General features: G+C 38.8%; 1 protein-coding gene across 2 annotated transcripts in view; it reads right to left on the bottom strand.

The window, feature by feature from the left end:
• Positions 1-20366, bottom strand: part of Ush2a (usherin) — a 701257-nt gene that overhangs the window by 559712 nt on the left and 121179 nt on the right. The gene's annotated exons all lie outside the window — the stretch shown is intronic.

The raw sequence follows: 20366 nt of genomic DNA on the forward strand, positions 1-20366 counted from the left end.
TTCAGCTCTCAATTTGATAATTTCCCGGCATCTGTTCCTCCTGGGAGACTTTGCTTCTTCCTGTTCAAGGGCTTTCAGGTGTGCTGTCAAGTCACTAGCATGAGATTTCTCCAGCTTCTTTATGTGGGCAATCAGTGCTATGCATTTCCCTCTTAGCACTTCATTCATAGTATCCCATAAGTTTGGGTATGTGATGTATTCATTTTCATTGATCTCTAGAAAGTCTTTAATTTCTTTCTTTATTTCTTCTTTAACCCATTGGTGATTCAGTTGAGCATTATTCAGTTTCCATGAGATTGTAGGATTTCTGTAGTTTTTTCTGTTGTTGAAATCTAACTTTAAACCATGGTGGTCTGATAGAACACAGGAGGTTATTCCAATTGTTTTGTATCTGTTGAGATTTGCTTTGTGGCCAACTATGTGGTCGATTTTAGAGAAAGTTCCATGGGATGCTGAGAAGAAGGTATATTCTTTTTTGTTTGGGTGGAATGTTCTGTAGATATCGATTAAGTCCATTTGAGCCATAACATCAGTTAAGTCCATTATGTCTCTGTTAAGTTTCAATTTGACCTATGTGTCCAGAGGTGAAAGTGGTGTGTTGAAGTCTCCCACTATTAATGTGTGGGGTTTTATATGTGATTTAAGCTTTAGTGATGTTTCTTTTACATATGTGGGTGCCCTTGTGTTTGGGGCATAAATGTTCAGAATTGAGACTTCATCTTGGTGGATCTTTCCTGTGATGAGTATGTAATGTCCTTCATCATCTCTTTTGATTGATTTTAGTTTGAAGTCTATTTTGCTGGATATTAGGATGGCTACACCAGCTTGCTTCTTAAGACCATTTGATTGGAAGGTCTTTGATTGGAAGGTCTTTGATTGGAAGCCTCTTATTCTTAGGAGGTGTCTGTCTTTGAATTTGAGGTGTGTTTCTTGTATGCAGCAGAAAGATGGATCCTGTTTTCGTATCCATTCTGTTAGTCTGTGTCTTTTTATAGGTGAATTAAGTCCATTGATATTAAGGGATATTAATGACCAGTGATTGTTCATTCCTGTTGTTATTTTTATTTTTTGGTGGTAGTGTGTGTGTACTTCTCTTCTTTGGGGTTTACTGCTGTGGTGTTGTCTATTGCCTGTGTTTTCATGGGTGTATCTGCCTTCCTTAGGTTGGAATTTTCCTTCTAGTGCTTTCTGTATGGCTGGGTTTGTGGATAAGTATTGTTTAAATCTGGTTTTGTCTTGGAAGGTCTTGTTCACTCCATCTATGATGATTGAAAGTTTTGCTGGGTATATTACTCTAGGCTGGCATCCATGGTCTCTTAGTGTCTGCATTATATCTGTCCAGGTCCTTTTGGCTTTCAAAGTCTCCATTGAGAAATCGGGTGTTATTCTGATGGGTTTGCCTTTATAAGTCACTTGGCCTTTTTCCTTTGCTGCCCTTAATATTCTTTCTTTATTCTGTATGTTTAGTTGTTTAATTATTATGTGGCAAGGGGACTTTTTTGGGGGGTCTAGTCTGTTTGGTGTTCTATAGGCTTCTTGTATCTTCATAGGCATTTCCTTCTTTAAGTTGGGAAAGTTTTCTTCTATGATCTTGTTAAATATATTTTCTGTGCCTTTGAGTTGGTATTCTTCTCCTTCCTCTATCCCTATTATTTGTAGGTTTGGTCTTTTCATGGTGTCCCAAATTTCTTGGACATTTTGGGTCATGACTTTGTTGGTTTTAGCATTTTCTTTGACTGATGAATCTATTTCTTCTACCTTATTTTCAACACCAGAGATCCTCTCTTCCATCTCTTGTATTCTGTTGGTTATACTTGTCTCTGAAGTTCCTGTTTGTTTACTCAGATTTTCTATTTCCAGCATTCCTTCTGCTAATGTCTTCTTCATTTTTTCTATTTCCCTCTTCAGGTCTTGGATTGTCTCCCTTGCTTTTTCATGATTTTCATTCAAGGATTTATTGTTTTCTTCTGCTTTAATTGTCCTTTCCTCTAGTTTTTTATAGCGTTCTTCCCATTTTTTGTTTGTCTGTTCCTCTACTTTATTTTTGATTTCTTCTATATAAGGCTCTAGCCTCTTCATGATGTTACTTATAAGGTTGTTTTCTTCTTCTTCTTCTTCTTCTTCCATTCCATGATGTTCAGGTCTAGCTGTTGGAGAAGGGCTAGGTTCTGGTGATGCTGTATTGCTCTTTATTTTGTTGTATGTACTTCTGCCTGGACGTCTGACAATCTCCTCTTGTGTTCGTTCTTGGTCTTATCAGTGTACTTGGTCCAGAGAGAGTTGACAGATTTAGGGAGCCTCTCTCTGGTCCAGATGGAAGCTCTGTGCCAAATGGGAGTGCTGGTCCAGATGATAGTGCTGGCTGGATAGGAGCTGGGGGGCTGGACTCTGAATCTCGGGAAGTCCCTGGTCTCTCCATATTTTGTCCAGATGGGTACTCCTCTTGTCCAGATGGGAGTTCCTCTAGTCTCTGGTCCAGATGGGGGTTCCGGGGCAGAATGGAAGCTTGGGGCTGGTCTCTGATTCTCAGGAAGTGGCTCGAGTCTCCAGCAGATGGGTGTGGGGGCAGGGTTTGGAGACTGCAATGTCTGCCTGCAGTCTTGGGAAAAGGGGAGCCTTCCTGCAGGGCCCGCCGATTGGCAGGAAACTGGGGCCAAGTTGGTCAGGTCCTCCAGGAGTGGCCTGTGTCCAGAGGTGGGACCCAGGGGCAGTTGCCTCTCTGGCTATATCCCCAGGCTATAACCTCCTCTGGTCCAGATGGGAGTTCCAGGGTAGACAGGAGCTGGGGGTTGGTCCGGCACAAATTCTTAAGATAATTACTTTTATCTTATTGATAATAAATGTTTATATAATACATGCAAATTAAAATTCTACCAAATTGGGCATACCTTAAAATGTAGTTTGAAAAGAAAATGGCATAAGGCTTTATAATTATATAAAACCATCAATTTGACTCAGTTACATCAAAATTAGCTGAAAATATGGTTTATTCCAAGAATTTCATTTGCAGATACATTTTACCAGTGAGGTACTATAAATCCACTTACTATCTCAGATTAACCCTTCCCATTTATATATTAAAAGAAGATTCTGTCTTCCCTTTTAAAATATACTTCTAAGCCAAGCATGCTTGTGGCTCATGCCTGGAATCCCAGCATTTGAAAAACTAAATTAGAATTGCCACAAATTAGGAGTCAGGCTAAGTGATATAACAAATTAGAAGGCAGCTAAGCTATAGGGCACAATCCTGACTTAGGCTAACACTTTCAAACAGATTCAGTTTCCATGATGCCTGGGAAAAATATACTCTTGGGTTCACCTATTGATTCTCTTTGGCCAATATCTTAACAAGCATGCTCTATAGTGGTACTTGAACATGTACATAGACCTAGGAATTCACATCCTCATGTTGGACTTGAGGCTCTGAGTTTGCCTTGTGAACAAGCTCCTGAGAAGAAATTAGTGGACATGTGATGAGAAGTGAAATGACCACATTATCTTTATTCATATCATTCCAGTTAACAGTCTGTTTGACAGTCATCAGATACAAGAGTCCCTCCTAGGTCATCCAACTACATAGACATTTGAGAGATCTCAACAAAGTTTGGCCAAGCCAGTTTCTCAGGTTCAGTTCTGAGGCAAACAATAGATTCAGAAGTTTGAATGTCTTTTCTTTAGATTTACTTTATTTTTAATTATGTGTATGTCTGTGTGTCTATATATTGATATGTGCATCAGAGTACAAATGTCCACAGAGGCAGGAGCTATTAGATCTCTCTGGTTTTAGAGTTACAGGAGGTTGTAAGTCATCTAACATAAGTGCTGGAAATTGAATTTGAGTCATTTGAAAGATCAGTAAGCATTCTTAATAACTGAGCCATCTCTCCAGCCCAAATTTTAGTACCCGAGGCAGCAAAAGTTATCATATATAACTCTGCTGATCACAACTTAATTCACATTTTATTTCCCTGTCAACAGGTTGAGAGAAAAACAGTTTAATCACTACAATCATGTGGCCAACTATTATTGAGATTCCTAGTACCAAGAAGAAAGAAAAACAGTTAAAATAGTACGACAGATAGCAAGAACAAAAATGTATCCTTATATTTCAGGCTATGGTCATTTCTCTGCTCTTCAAGGCTTAAAACACTGTCTAGATCAGTTTGATTCTGAACACCTCTAGACACATTAAACAAAGAAAAATTATACATAGTCACAAGCTCTGGCTCAAACTGGAAACAGCTTTCATAAGCTTGGCTTGGTTCACATTCTTTCAGGGCTACAAGATGTGAGCTCTTTCTTTGAAATGCTCTCTAGAAGGCATTTTTGGACTGTAAATAGCCCACTAAGTTCTGCCAGGTCAACATTCTAACATTCTGATAAGTTTGGTTGATATTTCCCCCTTTACATTTTTTGAAGCAGAAAAAACTGTTGGATTGTTCTATTGGTTTTGAACTCAAGATCCTCCAATTTCAGCCTTCCAAGGTCTGGGACTGCACATCTGAACCATTGTCTCTGGCTCCTGATTTCCATTTTGATTGTTCTGTGATCTTTGGGTTATTTTTAAGTAGGTCAGTTCCTAAATATTTAGGCATGTTTCTTAATATCTTGCTTATTTATAATTTAATTGATCAGTTAATACACTTGCTATGATTCAAATAATTTACAGTCTACTGAGGTGTTTTATAGCCCAGAATTTAGTCTATTTTGGTAGATTTTTTTCCATAGACTTCAAAACCATAATTCGACACTCAGTTGTTGGATTGAGTTCTCAGTCAATGCCGATGAGGTCAACTTTGTTGATAATGTTGCTGTAATCTATATACTTACTGATTTTCTGTCTATTTGTTTTTCTTGGTTATTGAAGACAAGGGGTATTGATGTGTTTGCATGAAATTGGGGGTTTTTCTAATTTTCCATTCTGTTCTATTAATGTTTGCTTTCTATATATAGTTACTTTGTTTGGCACACAAATGTTAAGAATTGGTAGGGTATATCATTAAAAGGAAAACAATTCCCTTTCCAATATATAATAGCTTTTAGCATCCTCCATAAAATTGTTGCAGTAAAATATGTGCTTTCTGATATTAATAAAGGAACTTCAGCTTTCCTACGATCCTTGTTGGCAAGCTATATTTTCCCACAGCTTACGTTTAGCCTATGTGTTCAGTCTGTTTGAACTATATTTTCTATATGCTGCATATGCTCAGTTTGTAAGATCTCATTTTCACATGTTGCTCCAATTTTTCACTTATAAGTTGAGTATTAGAATGTGGAACTCTCACATGGTTATTACTATCGCCTAAATTTCACCACAGCCTTCTTCCTATTCACCTAGTCTTCCTGGGCTTCTGGTTTTTTCTAATTTTGTTATCATGGTAATTTATTGAATCCATTTGATGTCTACAATGGCTTACTAAATGTAAGTTTTATTTTATGACTTTAATATTTTCTTGTACATATTTACCTAGACCACCTACAAGGAGAATTAACTTCACACATGGGATAAAAATCTTCTAACCCTTCCCCTTCTCCCTTTTTACCATTGCCATATGCTTTTCCACATTGCAAACTCTTTAAGGTGGTGTTGATTTTGTTCAAACTCTCCATTCCCCCTTAGAGAGAGTTAAAGTACAGGAAATGCACATTTAGTTGTTACCATTTTGGAGCACCTTCTGTTTCTATATGGACCCATGGAACATGGAGTATTTTACTTCCTTTGAAGTACTTTTAAAAAACGTTTTATATGGTGCAGGTTTGCCTGCAATGAACTGTAACTTTATATACTGTACAACTGAACTTCATCTCCCCCTCAGAAAGATGCTGCCATGGACATGCAATTAAGCTGTGCCATTTCTTTCTGCATTTTCTGTATTTCTCCATGTGGTGATATTTTAGTTGTGCACCCCAATAAGGTGATCAAAAAAAAAAAACAAACAAACAAATCCAGGCACTATATTAAGCATAGAGGTCAGGCAGTGGAAGCATCCTTTAATTCTAGCATTTGGGAGGTAGAAAACCATTTGGATCTCTGTGAGTTCAAGGCCACACTGGGAACAGAGCCAGGCGTGGTGGCACACACCTTTAATCTCAGTGCTAGTTAACCATAGAGGTCAGTTCAGATAGACAGGAAGTGATAGAGCTGGGTGGAAAGAGGAAGTGATGTAGCTGGGTGGAGAGAAGAAGTAAGATGACAGGGTACAGAAAGGTATATAGGTGTAAGTGTACAGGAAGGAGCTCTCTCTTGGGCTGAGGATCTCCTAGAGTGAGACATGGCTGGCTCACTGATCTTTCAGCTTTCACCCCAATACCTGGCTGTTTTTTTTTTTTTTATTAATATGACTTTTTAGCAATTTGTCTTACATCTCCATTTTCTTCTCACATGAATTATTTTAGCAGAAATCTGCTGTCATTCTATGGTTATTCCTCAGAATGTAATATGTATTTTTCCTAGGACACTTTAATATTTTGTTTTTATCACTAGCAGAAACAATCAACAGTTCTAAGGAATTTGATGATTATATTCCTATTTGGAGTTTTCTTTGTATTTCTCATGTGTGTGTTTTATTGACCTTCTTGGCTCTGTGACTTTATGGTTTTTGGTATAATTTTGGAAATTTCTGGCTGTTATTTCTTTGTATAAGTTTGTCTGTTCCATCTCACTCCTCTCCTCCAGGGAATCAAGTTTTGCATAACATCTTGTAGAGTTGCATGACAGCTCATCCACACTGGTTTCATGTTTCTCAGTCATATTTTTCTCTATGCTTCTTTATATTGCTAAGATGTTAAGTTCTTGATATTTCTTTCAATGGATAACCTACTATCAATTTTAACCAGCATGTTTAACATTGCATACATTTTAGTGTTTCCTTATGCAGTCTTATTTTCTAACATTCTACTTCCCCATGTAGCTTTTAAAACATCCAGAATAGAGCTATGATGTTTATTGTAATATATTTGCCCGGCAACTCTACAAGTGTTTGGCTTCTGAAAGAGTTTAGATTAGTTTATTTGTTTGTTTGTTTGTTTTTCCTATTATTATTATTACTATTGTTATTATTATTATTATTATTATTATTATTATTATTATTATAAATTCTCACTATGGAATGTGTTGGTCTACTTTATTGCATGCCTGTAATTTCCTAGATTTCCATGACTGCTCCCTCATCCTTAACAACTCCCCGTCATGTTTTTCCCAGGTTTTCACACATAAAATGATCAACATTCATGTAAGACTTACAGAGCATACTCTGCGAACCTCTGACATGACCCCTCTGTCTTCTTCTTGTCTTTCTGAAACACTAACTACTTTGGATTCCTGAAACCCTTAGCTCCTTTCCTGTAGCTTGGTATAGATAATCTTTCAAGGAAGCCATCTGTGGAAATTGTAAAACAACAGAATTTAGTGTCTATGCCTAAGGGGCATTTTCTTCATTATCTAACTCCTGAGGGCCTGCATGCAATTAATATAATTTGTCTATATTTTGATTTCTTTGAGTGGGAAATAAATTAAGTTTCTCTCTGGTTGAAAGCAGAAGTTGCATGAAGGGATACAAACTAACACCCCTTTCAACTAAAATAAGGCAGAGGATAAAACACTATAACCTAATTTGAAGGAAGAGTAGATGAAAAAAGTCAGAAGGAATTTATTAGCAACACTTAGCATATCTTGGAGGGAGTTGTATTGGGAAACATTTATTCAGATATTTTACATAGGCTTTGGGCTTTGAACCCAAATAATAGAGAGCTCCTAGGAAGCTTGGCAGTGGTACCTCTGCTTGTAATTCCAAGGGATAGAAATGGCATGAATCAAAATCTCACACAATTTCTCAACTGCTCAAAAATTAGATTTAGAAGGCATCCAAACTAGAATTCCTAATCTTCAACTATCGGGTCAGTACATCACTTTCTTAAAGGGAAATTCTGGACAGTAATAGAATTTGCATAGTGAGTAAAATAAGAGGAGCACAGGGCACCCTGGGGTGTCTAATAAGAAGAAATTAGAGTACAGGATGAGTGCATATTGGCTCCTTTAGAGGTTAACAAATTAACATAAAAATTTGCCCAGGAGTAGTTTAGAAGGACTGAAAAATAATTATAGTTACATTTTTTTCTCAAGGAAATATAGATAGCAAGTTCTGAGTGTTGTTTGAAAAGTACACATTGATAATGTGTACTCAAAACCTACAGGTTTTGGTTGTGGTGGCTCATGCCTGCAATATCAACAACTGGGAGGCTGAGACAGGGGTCACCTGGACCTCTCATCTCAGACTGTCACGTAACTATTTTCTTCAGGTCTTATGCCAAGTACCATCCATGCAACAAGACATGTCTGCCTACACATATGAAATAAAAATATTCCTCCTTAAAATGGCATTCTGGAGGCATGTACCTTGCCTAGCTTCTTCCAAGGTACTTAGTTTGGTAAATAAACCCAGACCCTCTTTATGTTTGTTTGGTTTTTTTTGTTTGTTTGTTTTTCGAGACAGGGTTTCTCTGTGTAGCTTTGCGCCTTTCATGGAACTTGCTTTGGAGACCAGGCTGGCCTCAAACTCACAGAGATCCACCTGCCTCTGCCTCCCAAGTGCTGGGACTAAAGGCATGCGCCACCACCGCCCGGCCCCTCTTATTTTTATACCAGTTAATTAATTACTCCCTGTTTCCTTCCGATAGCACATTACAATGGAGGTATTATAACAGCAAGGATGGTGGTGGTTTGACCATTTCTGAGAACATCCTAATCTCGTGTGTGTGTGTGTGTGTGTGTGTGTGTGTGTGTGTCCCCTTGTGATATGCGCCTATCTATCAATTGGCACAGGGGTTCTCAATGAACCTGGAACTAAGCCGATAGCCATCAAGCTCCAGCAATTCTCCCCCTTTTACTCCACACCATCCCACTACACATCATACAGTGTTAAGGTTAAAGGTGTGATTGTGGCCATGTCTAGCTTTTTAGGTATATTCTGAGGATTTGAACTCAGTTCCTCCTGCTTCGTAGCACTGATCCTCATCTTCAGTCTCTGATCTTCCTTTTGCAAAAGAAGCTAAACTGTAGGACAATAGTGTGGTTTCTGGAAATTCAGTCAGAATGAATTCCTTACACCAAAAGTTGTGCTCACAGTCACTATTCTCAATTTACCCTGAATGTCAGGCTGCAGGTCCATAACAGCAACAGGAAGCGTGTTAGATCCACCAAAGGGGAACAGCATGATGGACACTTGTCAGGACCTGACAGCACATTGACAGAGTCAGCCAAGTGCTGCAGCTGTTGGCATGGAATTCAACCACAGCAGTGACAATGGCCAATGGTCTTACCATACCACCTTGTGATTACACCCAGGCTCTCCAACTTTGGACAAGAGAGCCCGTGTCCCAGGCCATGTGGCAACAGTGACTACACACTTGTGAATGACAACTGTCACAATCAGTTTGGCAAGGACATTAGTGACAGCATCAAAAAAGTAAAATCTTGTTAAAACAACAACAACAACAAATAAAACCTACCCTTATTAACTTTCCTACCTCTTCTGCAATTCCCAGATGGAGCTTTTAACATAGTAAATTCAATGTATTGAGTAAATCCATACATGGATTCTAGTGTAGATGTGCAAAAAATTGGTATGCTTTTGTGCAAAGCAGGAGGCATGATCTTTAAGATTATAAGTGAACACAGCATGCCCCATGATTTCTGTCATTACAAGACAAAAACTAATGTCTCCATAAGCATGCATTTGGCTGGTGGTAGAGGAAACAATATTCTACAGATGACATCTTCCCACAGAACTCACTAAAAGCCAATGAGGTAATGGTGATGTAGCCAAACAAAGAAAGAATTAGTAAAGCAAACTCAAATTTCAAGATCAGGGTGCCTACCCTGAAAACTAAATAGAATTTGGAGAGTTTTTGTATAGACAAGAAGCAAAGAAACCATCTGATCAACGAAGATATTCTTCAAAATGCTCTCCCCTGTGTAAAAGAATATGGCCAGCTCTGCTATGGTAATCCCTTATGTCTCTGTTGGAATGCAATGTGTTCAAATTCTCAGTTAATGTGCAGGAATATGGGCTGTGCCCTGAGAACTTACAAGGAGTCCTCCCAGCTGAAAACATACTTTCTCCTACAGGACTGCTATCCATACCAGAAACTGTACACGGAATGAGACCTCGATGGGTTTGCTCGCTCTCGCTCTCGCTCTCTCTCTCTCTCTCTCTCTCTCTCTCTCTCTCTCAACCCGTGTGTGTGTGTGTGTGTGTGTGTGTGTGTGTGTGTGTGTGTGTGGTGTATGTGTGTGTGCCATGTGTACATTTATTGGGGTTCATGTGTAGGGAGCTTAGAGGAGGATGCTGGGTGCTCTGTCATTTACAACCTTCTTCTCTTGTATGGTGGTTGAATGAAAATTACCCCCATAGGTTCATATATTTAAATGTTGGGCTCAGGTGGTGGACAGTTTAGGAAGCATTGGGAGGTATTGCCTTGTGGAGGAAGTATGTCACAGGGGTGGGTTTTGGGGTTTCAAAAGCACATGCCAGGCTCAGTCTCCTCCCTCCTCTCCTCTCATTTCCTCTCTTTCCCTCTCGTCTCCTCTCCTCTCCTCTCTCTTTTTCTGTCTCTGTCTATCTCTGTCTCTCACTCTCTTTCTCTGTATGTGTGTCTCTGTCCCTGTCTCTCCCTCCATCCCTCCATATTTTGCAGTAGATATAAACTCTTAACTATAGGCTATTTATTGTTCAGGCCTATCTCTTCCTTCCTGCTACCATGCTCTCCACCATGATGATAATTGACTAACCCTGTGAATTGTGAGCAAACACCATAATTAAATGTTTCTTTTTTTCCTTTAATTTGCCATGGTCACAGTGTCTCTTCACAGTGGTAGACAAGTGACTCAGATACCTTGAGGCAGGGTCTCTCGCTGAACTTGGAGCCAGTCTGGTACCCAGGAAGATCCAGGGATCCTCCTGTTCCCACATTCTACAGCAGAGGTTACAGATATGTGACTTTATGTCTGTCTTTTTAGGTGGATATTGGAGATCTGAACTTAGGTCATGCTTCACACAACAAGTGCTCTTCCCACTGTCACTACAATTCAGGAAATGACACTAGTGTGGTATTTTCAATGAGGTGTGGTGAGAGGAGAGTTCCTTGGGTAAAGAGGAAATGACATATTTTCTGTAAAAAAATACAAAAATCAATAAAAGCATCAAGTGAAAGTTGTATTTCCAAGGAATGGCAATTCTCGGCAATGTTTTTGTTATGAGAGTTTCCCATCAACTGCCTACTCAACAAAGTCTAGATACCATGGCATGGACTCAGCAGCGCTTTCCAGCCTCACCAGATGTTCCTAATGCTTGTGAGGGTCACAGAGTTTCTGGACTTAGCTTGCAGTGCCTCTGGACACTGAGACCACCTAGGTGATTTGGCCAATTAGAATGAACTGGTGGAGGACATGCCACAGGAGGAAATGAAAATATGGAGAGGGGACATGATACCTGCAAAAAAACTCATAAATATGACCATCTGGTTTTGTGTCGATAGAAACTTTTTTTTGCATAGTTCTGATATTTTTTTTAATTTTTAAAATTTTCTTTACATTAGTCTCTTATTTTTACAGTTTTAAAGAGACATTGTGAGAGCAAATATATTTCCTTCAATTTTGATCTTAGGTTGAAAGTATATTTAGCATTTATTATTAAGTAGCTCTTCACAGTGGCTCATATGCAGAAGGCTTTCAGCTTAAGAAATGTTTATTTCCTTCTCTGAGAAAGTTCTTATCATGGAAGCATTTTAATATTTTTAAAAGCTTTTTACAATTTAATGAGATTATTATAAGGGACTTCTCTTTGTGTTTATGTGGCTTATTACATTATATTAATTAAAATGCATAATTGAATTGATATATTATTTCAACTGATTTTGAAATAGTGAAGTAACTTTACATTCCCAAGGCGCAGGCCAGCCAGCCATGGTACATTAACATACTTTATATTCCTGGAGTCTTGTCAATAATTATTGTAGAGGTACTTTACAACTATGTTCATATGGGATATTTGTATAGTGTTTTCTGTTAATGCTTTGTGGGGCTATGGGATTAGAGGTAGGGAGTCCTTACAAAGTGAGCTGAGAACTATATATTTCTCTCCAATGTTCTAAATTCATTTATGAGAACAACATGATGGTTCAATGTAGTTTATTACTGCATGCCATGGTTAATATACAGGTAAAGTCATGAAGGCCTGCATTTTTCCTTACCTAAGGATTTTTCATTTGTTCAGGAACATGGTAGCAACACTAGCTCTCAAGATAAACCTTTTGGCAGATGGCATCAGAGTGGAAAAAATGTATGCAGGAGGTAGAATTAATTTCCTCAGCCAGACAGGAAACCAGTCAGAACTCAAATGGCCAGATAGGAAATGGGACCAAGGTCACATGATCAGACTGGAAGCCAGACAGAGATTACAAGGCTAGACAGAAACCAACCAGATCACACAATCAGACTGAAAGCTAGGTGGTGCTCATGTGCTGCAGGAATTCAGAGACCACATGGTCAGACAGGAAGTGAGACAAAGATCATATGATCAGAAAGGACATCAGGTAGAGATATTTAGGCTGCACAGGAAGCCAGTCAGAAATCAAATGGCATACTGGCAAACACACAGAAGAACACACTGGACATCCCAAAAGCCAGACAGAGCTCACAAGGTCCAAGAAGATACAAACAGAGGACATCTAGCCAAAGAGGAAGCCAGGCAGAGTTCATAATTCCAACAGAAACCCAGACTGAACTTAACACAGGTAGACAGGAAACAAGACAGAAAAGGAGAAAGCCCAATAATAACTATTCCTAAATCCTGTCTTTTAGAAGGAATAATCAATCACGCCATAATATCACCACAGCAGGACCAAGCTTTTGATACATGGCCTTTGGGAGACAAACTTGAATTATATCCAAACTACAGTTTTCAGATCTCCACAAATTCCAACATTCAATCACTTTGATAAATAGTGACACCCTCCAAAAAGTAAATTTATGCATAACTGTAGACAAATTTCTAAATGGTTTTATTAAATAAAAAACATGGAGCCAAATATAGGGGTAAAAGCCTTAGAGAGATCAGGGAAATAGTGAGAACCACCAGCCAACCTTACCTCACCAATTCTGCAGCTTCTAAATGTGAGTTACTTCCTGACTACCATGCCTTTATATGTCTTGATCTTCTGCCCTCTCATTGGCTCTTAGACCAGCTACCTCACTTTCTTGTCTGTAGAGACCTCCAGGTATCTATGGTTGGTACTGGGATTTAAGGCGTGTGTCACCACACTTGGCTCTGTTCTCTAGTGTGGCCTTGACCACACTGAGACCTTGCCTACTAAGTGATCGGATTAAGGGTGTGTGCTGCCTGACTTTGTTTACTTAAAATGGCTGGCCTTTTCCCCCTGATCTCCAGGAAAGCTTTATTTATCAAAGTACAAATAAAGTATCACATGTCAGTACAAGTAAAATATCACCACACAAAACATTCACATAAAAACCAGGTGACTAGCCAAATGAAAGAACACATAAAGAAAAGTGAGTCAAAAGAAACCTCCAGAAGTAACATGACATGGACAGCATCAGTACCCCTATGAGAGGACCTGGAAGAGGAGTTCCACTCTTAAAGGATCTGAGAGCTGCAGAACTCATAATGCCAATTTGAGAATTGGGAAAGGGAAGGATGTAGCATGTATCTTAAAAGTCTTACTAATAAAATCAAACCTGAGGCCAGCTATTGGGGTGAATGCAGGAAGATCAGAGAAGCAGAACAAGCCACAGCCACCTCACCTTGCCAGTTCCTCAGCTGTTTTCTCAGACTGGAAGCCTCTGGGTCCTCATCCGGAATGAATCTCAGCTGAACTGTTGCTCTAAAGCCTGAAAGCTTAACCAGCCAAATGCTTCTAGTTTCTGGTCTTCACACCTTATATATCTTTCTGCTTTCTGCCATCACTCCCTGGGATTATAGGCATGAGTCACCATGCCCAGCTGTTTCCAGTGTGGTCTTGAACTCAGAGATCCAAATGGATCTCTGCCTCTGGAATGCTAGGATTAAAGCATGTGTGCCACCATTTTCTGGGCTCTATACCTAGTGGCTTTTCTGTTCTCTGACCCCAGATAATTTTATTAGAGTGCACAGTCTTTTGGGGAACACAATACCACCACAAAAGGAAATGGTTCTGTTAGGCTAAAGAAGATGAGTGGGAGAGTGTTGTAGTGATAAGAGAGGGGAGCAAAGAAGGCAGGCTTCAATGAACCTTAGAAACTGCCCTAATCGGCACATTTTATCAACGAGGCCTCACATTGAAAAGAAACTTCTCTTGGGCGGTGATAGGCAGGATAGGTAGTTGAAGAAATTCCAAAGGAAGAATGGAGTCTTCCTTGGAAACGACAAAATTAAAAACGCTTAGTTCATTTAAAAATAAGCACAGCAATTCACATAGAAAGTTAAATTTTAATAGTTCTGGGTGACTTGTTCATCCATTTTATATATGACTTGAGAAGCAGAGTGCCTGGGAGAGTCTTACCTCATAGTACTTGTGAAGTAACTTGCTTAAAATTACTCATTGGATCACTATAAATATATTTAGGAAATATTGCAAACATCATGGGGATAATGACTATACTACTCTCTCTCTCTCTCTCTCTCTCTTTTCCCATGTGTGTGTATGTGTGTGTGTGTGTGTGTGTGTGTGTGTGTGTGTGTGATGTGTGTATATGTGTGTTAGGCAGATTTATTTATGGTAGGGTCTCATGTAGCCCAGACTTGCCTCAAACTCACTTTGTAGCCACAAATGACATTGCATTCCTGATCCTAAATGTCCCCATGTCCCAATTGCTGGGATTGTGAGCATTGTTCCACACCATTCAGTCCAGAACTCACAATTTCTACTGAGTGTTGGAAAAGAATTAGCTATCACTCCTAGAATGCTCATTAGAGAATATTTATCTAAATTGTTTAGGTTAAAATGACTTTTTATGTCCATGATCATGAAAATACTTTTCAAACATACAGGATATTTCAAACATAGAAAAAATAAACACATATATCTTTATCTGTCATGCACTTGCTTTTTCAAGTTGGTCCTTTAATTATACACAATTAAATAATCCAGAGATGAACAATTAAAATGTGGAGCTCAGGAGTCTTCATTCTCAAAGCTCCATGGCTGAGTCATGTGGAAACTATCATTTGGCATTGGTTACTTCAACTACTAGATAGTTATTTAGCTACTGCCATAAGTCAGCTACTTCCTGGACTCAGGCTGTATACCCCATTACTCCTGATCCTCAAGGAAAGGACCCCACACTTGAATAAGAATCTAAATATAAATACTAAATCTATTTAAATACTTAAAACTAAATTTAAATTTAAGTCAGAAAGACACTGATTTTAGCAATTCTTTTTTAAAATTCTAGAGATGGGAGAGACAGCTCAGGTGGCCAGGTGCTTCTGCCAGTTTCCATCTGGAGAAACTGCATGAAGAGGCTGGGTAGAGTGATGTACACTTACAAATCCCAACCATGAGCTGACAGAGACAGTATACCTGGGCTGCATGGCTAGTCCACCTAGTTCATCTGGGGAGTTCCAGACTATAGAGAGACCCTGTTTCAAAAATATAAATCAGTGATAGAGCCTGACAAGTGGCATCTATGGTTGACCTCTGACCTCTGTCCTACATGCATACACATACAAATGCAGCCATGTGAGCAGCAAATACATGCATATACACATAGCCCTGTAAACACACACACACACACACACACACACACACACACACACACACACAGAGTATTTATGAAATACCTCATCATTCTCCTCATGTTTCCAGGAAAAAAAGTCTCTCTACCTTGTCTACAGTGTTTTCCACCTGCCAGGAGTTGGCACAGCCCTGTGTAAGCAGTCAGTTTGGGGAGTGACCTTTATTCTTAGTGTAGATACAATAACTTTTCCCTAAATTCCTGGCATTAATGCAAAAGGCTACCTGGTACTCACTAGGTGCTCACTGTACTTCAAAAATAAATTACATATGCAGCAGCTTCTGCTACATACGAATGTCATGGACTGGAAAATGTCAGTAAAGAACATGTATCATAACACTTGTTTATATTCAAGTGTTTTGTGATTGCACTCTCTATTCTCTTATTGATCTGCTGAAAATACTCATTAGAGAAGAGAAGCTTCCACACTGGTGTGAAACTGACATGCCTTTTCCTTTCCATTCTACAGTGCCTGACAGTTGTCAGCTGGGTGTGTTTTTATGGTGTCCTTCCTCCCCCTCCTCTTCCTCCATAAAGGCATTTCTGAGGAAGTGCTTCCCTCTGAACTACCAGACTTCCCCTGGCAGTCTCTAAGGGGTGTGTGAGAGGCAAAATTCTGGTCTGTTCACAGGAAGCCATGGCAGATGACAACACCCTGGGAGGGCCTGCACACTGCTGTTCCCGGCAGTGCTCGTGCGCTTTTTGGCTGTGAGAGGAAACAGTGTGGCCCTGGTCTTTCTGTCTCTCAAGAGCTCCATTTCATATTGTATCATCTTGGGCTTTCTTTTTTCCTACTGGTTTAAGTTTATTTCACTCAGATTTCAAACTGTTCCTTGGATCTTTTGGTACATGTAAAGTATGCCACCATTTTAACTCAAAGCACTTATATTGCGAATGTCATCTCGATATCACAGTTGTAGAACCTGGGCTCTGTCAAAATAGTGTTTTACTCTATAAATGTTAGATGTTACAGTAGCATTTATTTCTAACATGAAGCAATGGACATTTTGTGTTTATAAAGCTTCACCAAAAATATACTTTTAAGATCTGGGGAGGTGGCTGAGTCAGTGGTTCAGAGCAGTTACTGCTCTTGCAGAGGACCCCAGTTCAGTTTGCAGCACATATATATCCAGATCTAGGGAATCCACTGCCTTCTTCTGGCTTCTGTAGACACCTGCACACACCTGGCACCCCTACCCCAAGCACCAACACACACACACACACACACACACACACACACACGCACACACACACAAGAAGTCTTTCAAGATATACTCTTAGGAAAATTTGCTTATTTGAATTTAGTAATCATTTTTCCTTGTGTTTTAATAAAAATGAGAAAAGTTGTTACCAACTTACAGAGGGACATATAGTAATGTTTACTCAATCTCCATTTAGAACACTATTGTTTCCAGGTTGTTACTAACACTATTTCCTACAGATATGGTTATTTTAAAATATATATATCTGCATCAGTAGTAGTATTTGATACAAGAAATAGGATTTGGTATATGTATAAACATAAAGGTGTTTTCTTCTTATGTTTGGGTATTGTTAAATCTGTCTAGTTTACTAAGAAATTTTGGATTTATTTCTTATATCTGTTTGGTCTGTACTAATGCATTTCTCTTCTGTATCACTCCTCAGTCCTTTTTCACTCAGGTCTAACATTTCTTAGCCTTCTCTGTCTGTCCTGGTGTGGATGTAGCTATCTCTTGGTGATTTATTGAGCACTGTAATAATCAGTATCTTTGTTTGTGGACTTGCAACTCCATCTTCAAGTTCTAGCCAATTTTTATACTTTAGTTGTTTCATCTTTTCACTTAAAAATATGTAACTTAAGGGAGGATGTCAACTATTAGGACATAGCTTAGAGTACAACTTGATACAACTTAACAGAGTCTCATGGTGTGGAAAACAAAGGAAATAATTTGTTTTTAAAATGGGGTGCAGGGGACCAGTGAGATATCTCAGTCAGGAAAACATTAACCACACAAAACTGAAGGCCTTCATGCAGTCCCCAGAGCCTACAGCTCTTCAAAGTTGTGCTCTGACCTCTCTGCATGTGCTCTGTGTGTGCACACATTCACACACTCAAACTTTCTCATGCATAAAGGAATGATCGTGGAGTGGCACCCTGGGAACTTCCTTCACAGGCTCCTCTGCTAATATTAAAGCCTGTCATGTGAAAACAGGGCCTCTTTACCAGGGTCCTGTGAAGGCAGTCCTGTCAAGTGCTTCTTCTGTCAGTTGTGGAAACACTAACACCGTCTTGCCTCAGAAATACCAGAAAGAAAAACAGGAAGAAAGAAAACACAGTGATGTGCTTGTGTAGAATTTAAAGGTACACAGATGTTCTGAACCCACAGGGCTATGCTTGAGATCCAGGGGTTCTGTGTCAGAACTCCTATAAAATGCTGATTATTCATTTTACTTCCCCATTAACACTGTTGTTCTGATTCACATGTTCTCTTGGTCCTGACTTTGGCGTAAGAATTTTTAGGATTCAATGACTCAGCATTGCTTCATGCTATTCTCAAGGTCCTGGCATTCACATAGGGCAGAAATACAGAGCTCCTTATGCTAGAAGGAGGTTAATCTGTCCTATCTCATGGGACTGGATTGAGATTCCAGTGACCGTGGACAGAGGGAAACTTCCCTCAGGAACAGAGATCACAGAACAGGGCAAGGCAGGCCACTTGATGCTAGTGTGATTTCTCAGTTACTGGAACAAACTGAGAAATGAAGTACAACCTAATGTCCATTGGAGCTCCCTAATATCATTAAAGCTTGTATGTGCGTGGATTTTTAAACTTTCCTTGAAATGAATGTAACAGTTTATAGTTCTTACATTATCTATCGATGACTTTGTAAGTGTGGATTTCATTCCATTGAAAAGGACAGTAAGATTGTTAAAAAAAATTGTACTTTTATTTGGACATTGTATTATGGAAAATATTCTTAAAGTCATTAATGATTTTTGTAATTAAAGAATGAAAAAGTAAGAAAATACTGTAAAATATGGATGTGGGTTAGAGGTAAACACGTGATGGTTTTAAGTCTGGTAAACCTTGCTACTCTTTTTATTTATATGAACATCCCATGTCACTCTCTTTTGCTACATATTAGATTTAAGGAGAATTATCTTGCTTTACCACCATAAAAATCATAAATGAAACAGAATCAGAAAGGAAATCATTTTAAAAGAAATACAAAGGATCAAAATTAGTATATTATAGGGTATATACATTTTTACACGTTTTTTAACTGGATTATTTTTGTTTACTTAAATGATCATACATAAAATATTTATTGTGTTTGTTTGTTTGAGACAGGGTTTCTCTGTGTAGTTTTGGTGTCTGTCTTGGATCTCCCTCTGAAGACAAGGGTAGCCTCAAACTCACAGAGATCTGCCTGCCTCTGCCTCCTGAGTGCTGGGATTAAATGTATGTACCACTACCACTCAGCTTCATACATAAAATATTTAATAGCTTCCTGTCTTCTTTGTCCTTAGCCCATCCTCTACATTCATCTTGTGCTCTATTTTACTTATCTATTTATCAGTTGATATGGAGTTAGTTCATTTCTATATTTTGGTTATTGGGAATAATATTGGTGTAGGTCCCATGGGAAGAGTCTCAGCAGTATTCTGAGGAACAGTAGGGTATTTTCCCTAGTGAGTGCACATTTTGCTTTCCACAGAGAAGTCTGTGGGGGCTGCTGCTTCTGCACTGCTCACCATCTCTTGCTGTGGGCTATGTTTTTCTTGCAGCCCCTGCCCCCAGAGATTTGCAGGCACAGCACACCCTGGTCTTAATGTGAAGGTTCTTGATGGGCATGTCCAGCCAGTATTGCTATATAGCACAGGCTGGCTTCAAAGTAGCCATCTGGTTGTAACTGATTAGTCTCAAACTGGTGATCTCCCTGTATCTGTCCAAGATTATAAGCAACTGCAACATCAACTTGTTTTGAAAAGCTCTGTTCAAGGTTTGCTGAAAGCAATGCAACAAATATATCTTATATCTTGTTTTGAACTTATTATGTTTACAATGTAATTCATAAAATGTTCTACAACTGGGTCATTGATTCAATGTTTATGTTCTCAACTGTTCAAAATAATAGGCATTCATTATAATTAATACAATCATTGGGTTGGCTTTATAAGACAAATTTTCCTTTATCTGAAGTCATTTGTTGATATGAGGGTGACAAGTCAAAACTAGAGGTAAGAATAACCCACTTTAACACAGAGCTCTTCAATGTATAGAAGTAGGACTTAGAAACCCATTGATTGAAGATCTGCATTCATGTAAGTCACACATCAAAATCTGGGATGTAGATAATAAACATGTTTTAAGAAAATAAACAAAATACTGTATTTTAAACTATTAGGCAGGTAGAAATGTGACATTTAGAAGCAAAGAAACACCATGACTTCCATTTGGGTCTTCATGTAATTGCTTTTGCAGTACTATCATCCATTGGCTTTGGGATTAAAGTATCTTATTATAATGCTTCACTACTTTGATGTTTGAATAGAATTCCCATTCTCCAATTCCTTTTGACATTTTCAGAA

The sequence above is a fragment of the Onychomys torridus genome, chromosome 11 (assembly GCF_903995425.1).
Source record: "Onychomys torridus chromosome 11, mOncTor1.1, whole genome shotgun sequence".
NCBI lineage: Eukaryota > Metazoa > Chordata > Mammalia > Rodentia > Cricetidae > Onychomys > Onychomys torridus.